Genomic DNA, 6,000 nt, shown 5'->3' with positions numbered 1-6,000 from the left:
ATGACCTCACACGCATTGTCAGGGTGAGTACCCTTTCCAATGACCTCCTCATCCTTGCATGTGCACCTCACATTATGGGCAAAGGGACCTGAAAGCTCTAATGGCCAGCCTTCATCCAGCAGCTATGGCACAGGCATGAGCATCAATTGCACATTCTGCACTGAACACACTGGCCAGGCTATTCCACCATGGGAGGCAGTGCACACCAGATCATGGCGACACACTGGCCAGGCTATTCCACCATGGGAGGCAGTGCACACCAGATCATGGCGACACACTGGCCAGGCTATTCCACCATGGGAGGCAGTGCACACCAGATCATGGCGACACACTGGCCAGGCTATTCCACCATGGGAGGCAGTGCACACCAGATCATGGCGACACACTGGCCAGGCTATTCCACCATGGGAGGCAGTGCACACAAGATCACGGCGACACACTGTACTTAGAGGCCGTCCTTTCTCTTGCAGGCCAAGCTGGCGAATAATTGCAAGAGCCGGACTGCGACCGGGGGAGGACGACCCCATATCCAGCCACTCACCGACCTGCAACATCGCGTGGAGCGCCTCATGGGTGGCCGGGTGATTGGGCCCGTTGCATGTGGAGATGCCGACCCTGTTCTGGGAAGCAATGGTAAGGACATCACCTTTTGCACCTCTCTCGTCCCACTTGCGCATCAGATCTACATCCTTTGCCACTGTCCGACCGATGCGCTGAATGCCACCACTCATGCATCCCGCACTGACGCCCTCTCCTCACTCTAAAGCTACTCTTGTGCCTTCCTGCTTTCAGATGGTCAAGAGGAGGTCCCTCAACTTGCCAGTGACAGACCCTCCGAGGAGGAGCAGGAGGAGGAGCAAGAGGAAGGCGGCCCATCAGGGGAACCCTCAGCCGCGGCCACCCAGGCCAATGTAGGGGACACGTCTTCCCTGGAGGGCAGCGTGGCAGAAGTGTCGAAGGGGAGGGGAGCTCCTGGGACCTGCGTGCTGCAGAAAGGCGGGAGGGGGGTGGAAGCTCGGCGGCCTTCTCCCCAGAGGGGGGATGCGTCAGAGGGGAGTCCAATTGCTGGGCCCAGCGGCCTCCAGCAACGCAGGAAGGGTCAGCCAGCTCGGCGGCCTTCTCCCCAGAGGGAGAGTCCGGCCTCCAGTCAGAAGATGCTCTTCGCCGAGGAGATGGAACGCCTCGAAGACGTGTCCGCGGACTCGGAGCGCCGGCACACGGAGCTCATGGTGGCAGTGGCACGGTTGCCTGAGTCCATCGATTCCCTCTCTCGGAGTGTGGCCAAGTTCGGGCCCTTAGAGGCCACCAGTCGGGCGGAATACCGGGCAGATCTTTCAGCGACTGGCCAGGTGATTAGTGGTGCCGTCCAGTCACTGGCTGCTCTGCTACGGTCAGTGAACAGGTCAACACGGGCACTCACTGCTGCCACACTCGCTGTGTCAGCCAGGCATCGCCAGGGCACCCGGCGCACTGCAGCAGCACATCGGTCTGTCCCTCGGCAGATTGGTGCGCATGCTGCAGTGCTGGCCCGGGCGAGTGCCAGTGTCTCAGGCGACCAGCGAGCGCCTGCCATCCGCCAGCTTGCCGCCATTCCTCCAGCCGCCACTGCCACTCCCCCAGTGGAGCTGCCAGGAGCTGCTGCAGCGACTGATGCTGGCCAGCCATAGCTGCAGCAATCAACAGCCGGCCGCTCGACGCCCAAACCTCGACTAGGCCAACCCCCAAGGGCATCTGCCGTCACGACATGTGCCCCTCAGGAGCCTGCCCCCAGCCTTGCAGCAGCCAATGGCCTTACTTTGAGGCGGAGCAGCAGGGCGGGCAGGGGCCACCCAAAGATGGCCAAGGCATCGCCCTAGCGGGCCAAATAGTCGAATGTGTGGCCATTTGTGTTTGTTTCTTGAGGCCGAGAATTGGATGTTTGTTTTTTGAAGGCCGATGATGCGATGTTTGTTTTGGACGAAGGCCGAGAATGACGGCCATTTTAGTTGCCCTATTTTGTTAATCCTCTCCAGGTTGTGGGAGCGAGTAATGTGTTTGAGTGTTTTTTGGGGGTTTCCTCTGTTTTTGGTTTTCATGTGGGAAGGGCCCAGAGTTTGTACAATAAAGCATTTTATTTATTCACATTGTCCATGTTTGATCTTTGAAGTGTTTGTTGCCTTAGCCGGCTGAGGGCTTGCGGAGCGGCTGCAATCATGTTCTATCATTGGCACAAGCCATTCCCTGACAGGGGGCCTAGAAGTGACGTTCAATAAGCCGACGACGGGCGGCCCTTGGACCTTGTGCGTCCCTCCTGGGCTGGTACTCCTCGTCCTCGTCGTCCTCATGCTCCTCCTGCTCCTCCTCCTGAGGTGGTGGTCCAACGTCAGGTGGCAGTGCCTGAGTCCTGCGGATAGCCAGGTTGTGCAGCATGCAGCAAACGACGACGAATTGGGAGACTCGATCCTGCGAATACTGGAGGGCTCCCCCGGAGCGGTCGAGACAGCGGAACCATTGCTTGAGCACGCCGATTGTTTGTTCTATGAGGTTCCTCGTCGCTTGATGGCTCTCGTTGTATGCCTCTTCAGCAGGGGTCGTGGGCGCGCGGAGCGGGGTCATGAGCCAGGTACACAAAGGATAGCCTTTGTCCCCGATAAGCCATCCTCTTGGGGGAGGCTGTGCCTGGAACATGTCAGCCACAGTTGTCTGTCGCAGGATAAAGGCATCGTGGCTGCTGCCTGGAAAGCGGGCATTGACAGCTAGGATGCGCTGCCTGTGGTCACACACCAGCTGTACATTGAGGGAATGGTAGCCCTTCCGGTTGCGGTAATCCTCGGCATGCTCCAGAGGTGCCCGCAAAGCCACATGCGTGAAGTCAATGGCGCCCTGCACCATGGGGAAGCCCGCTATTCTTGCAAACCCCACTGCACGCTGCTGCTGCTTGTCCAGGGTCATGGGGAAGGAGATGAATTGATGTCTCCTTCTGAAAAGGGCTTCAGTCACCTGGCGGATGCAGCAATGCACGGCGAACTGGGAGATGTTAGCGATGTCCCCAGTAGCGGATTGGAAGGAGCCGGAGGCATAGAAGTTGAGAGCCACCGTCACCTTCACTGCCACCGACAGAGACGTCCTGCGCATCAGCTGTGGCTGCAGATCTCTCTGAAGCAGCCGGCAGATGTCTGTAACCACCTCCCTTCGGAATCGCAGCCTCCTAACACACATCGCGGCAGACATGGTCAGATAGGAGGTCTGCTGGCGGTATACCCTGCGTGGGTAAGGCCTCAGTTGGCGACGCCTGTTGCCCCCTCTGCGTCTAGCCAGGGCTGCCACTCTCTCACGGCGTCTGTAAGCCCTTCTGGCATAAGGCTGAAATTCAGCGTTGGCACCCAATGCAGCCCCCATTATATGCTGGCAAACACTGAGCTCTGAATGAAGGCTAAGATAATTGGTAAGCTCTGGCCTGAGCCAAAAATACCTGTCCAAGTGTTGGTCCAAACCAGTAAACTCTCCTCCTTGGTCTCTGTCCAAAAAACCGTTGCACAAGAGTGAATGCTGCAAAATGGCTGGCCTTTATACTGCTGGGTAAGTGCCCTTTAATTAGCGCTCCCCCCGGCCTGGCTGGCCTGTGTACCGTTCCACTTCACAGTCGCTCGGGACGCCCGGCGCACAATGGGCCGGCGCGAGTGAAGTTCCGGTTTGGGGCGCACAAAGGGCGTTGCACTATTAAATGACGTCATGATCTGCGCGCGCAGCAGGGCGCGCGCTAAGACTTTGCGCCGGTGCTAAATGTGTCCTGAAGTTGGGGAGAGGCGCAGATCGCGCTGCGCCCGGGCGATAAGCGCCTAGCGCTCAAGATCTACTCCCCCTAAGGCGCTAACGGCTGGCACGCCCAACTGAATTTCTAGGCCATAGAAACATAGAAGATAGGAGCAGGAGTAGGCCATTCGGCCCCTCGAGCCTGCTCCGCCATTCAATGCGATCATGGCTGATCATCCAAATTCAGTACCTGGTCCCTGCTTTCTCCCCATACCCCTTGATCCCTTTAGCCTTAAGAAATATATCCAACTCCTTCTTGAATATATTTAATGAATTGGCCTCTACTGCCTTCTTTGGCAGAGAATTCCACAGGTTCACCACTCTCTGGGTGAACAAATTCCTCCTCATCTCTGTCCAAAATGGCTTACCCCTTATCCTTAGACTGTGACCCCTGGTTCTGGACTCCCCGACCATCGGGAACACCCTTCCAGCATCTAGTTTGTCCAGTCCTGTCAGAATTTTGTAAGTTTCAATGAGATCCCCTCTCATTCTTCTAAACTCCAGCGAGTACAAGCCCAATCGACCCAATCTCTCCTCATACGTCATTCCTGCCATCCCAGGTATCAGCCTGGTGAATCTTCGCTGCACTCCTTCCATGGCAAGGCCATCCTTCCCCAGATAAGGCAACCAAAACTGCACACAATACTCAAGATGTGGTCTCACCAAGGCCCTGTTCAACTGGAGCAAGACATCCTTGTTCCTGTACTCAAACCCTCTCGCTACGAAGGCCAACATACCATTTGCCTTCTTAACCGCCTGCTGCAGCTGCATGCTTACCTTCAGTGACACCCAGGTCTCGTTGCACTTCCCTTTCTCTCAACCTATTGCCATTTAGATAATAATCTGCCTTCCTGTTTTTGACACCAAAGTGGATAACCTCACATTTATCCACGTTACATTGCATCTGCCATGCTTCTGCCCAATCACCCAACCTGTCCAAATCATCCTGGAGTTTCTCGGCATCCTCCTCACAGCACACACGCCCACCCAGTATTGTGTCGTCTGCAAATTTGGAGATATTACATCTAGTTCCCTTGTCTAGATCATTAATATATATTGTGAATAGCTGGGGTCCAAGGACCGATCCCTGCGGTACCCCACTGGTCACTGCCTGCCACTCGGAAAAGGACCCGTTTATTCCAACTCTTTGCTTTCTGTCTGCCAACCAGTTTTCTATCCAAGTCAATACCTTGCCCCAATCCCATGTGCCTTAACTTTACACGCTAATGTCTTATGCGGGACCTTATCGAAAGCCTTCTGAAAGTCCAAATATACCACATCCACTGGTTCTCCCTTATCTATTTTACCAGTTACATCCTCAAAAAATTCCAGTAGATTAGTCAAGCACGATTTACCTTTTGTAAATCCATGTTGACTTTGTCTGATCCTGTCACTGTTTTCCAAGTGCTCTGCTATTACATCTTTTATAATGGACTCTAGCATTTTCCCCACTACCGATGTCAGGCTTACCGATCTGTAATTCCCCGTTTTCTCTCTGCCACCTTTTTTGAATAGTGGGGTAACAGTAGCTACCCTCCAATCCATGGGTACTGTTACAGATTCCATTGAATGTTGGAAGATGATCAGCAATGCACCTACTATTTCTAGGGCCACTTCCTTAAGTACCCTAGGATGTAGATTATCAGGCCCTGGGGATTTATCGGCCTTCAATCCCATCAATTTCCCTAACACCATTTCCCTACAAATACTGATTTCTTTCAGTTCCTCCCTTTCATCAGACCTTATGTTCCCCGACATCTCTGGGAGGTTATTTGTGCCCTCCTTTATGAAGACAGAACCAAAATATGTATTTAATTGGTCTGCCATGTCTTTGTTCCCCATTATAAATTCCCCTGATTCTGACTGCAAGGGACCTACGCTTGACTTCACCAATCTTTTTCTCTTCACATATCTATAAAAGCTTTTACAGTCAGATTTTATGTTCCCTGAAAGCTTGCTCTCATATTCTATTTTCCCCTTCTTAATTAATCCATTCCGTATTGATGCTTGACTTCTGATGGAATATAATGTACTTTTTGAAATTACTTCTCAAACATCATGTGCAGTTCCTGGTTGTGTAAATGTTAATTAAATTCTTAAGTATTAATGATTATTTTTGTTTTTTACCTGTCAAATATCTGCCCTATGGGCAGTGAAATTACAATCATACCCCAAAAATGAGAATTAGTGCCTTGGGACGTTTTACTA

The sequence above is a fragment of the Somniosus microcephalus genome, chromosome 1 (genome assembly GCF_052327205.1).
Source record: "Somniosus microcephalus isolate GS21.2 chromosome 1, FLI_Smic_1.0, whole genome shotgun sequence".
In the NCBI taxonomy this organism is placed as follows: Eukaryota; Metazoa; Chordata; class Chondrichthyes; order Squaliformes; family Somniosidae; genus Somniosus; species Somniosus microcephalus.
The sequence above is the reverse complement of the archived record's forward strand: the minus strand, read 5'-3'. Positions refer to the sequence as shown.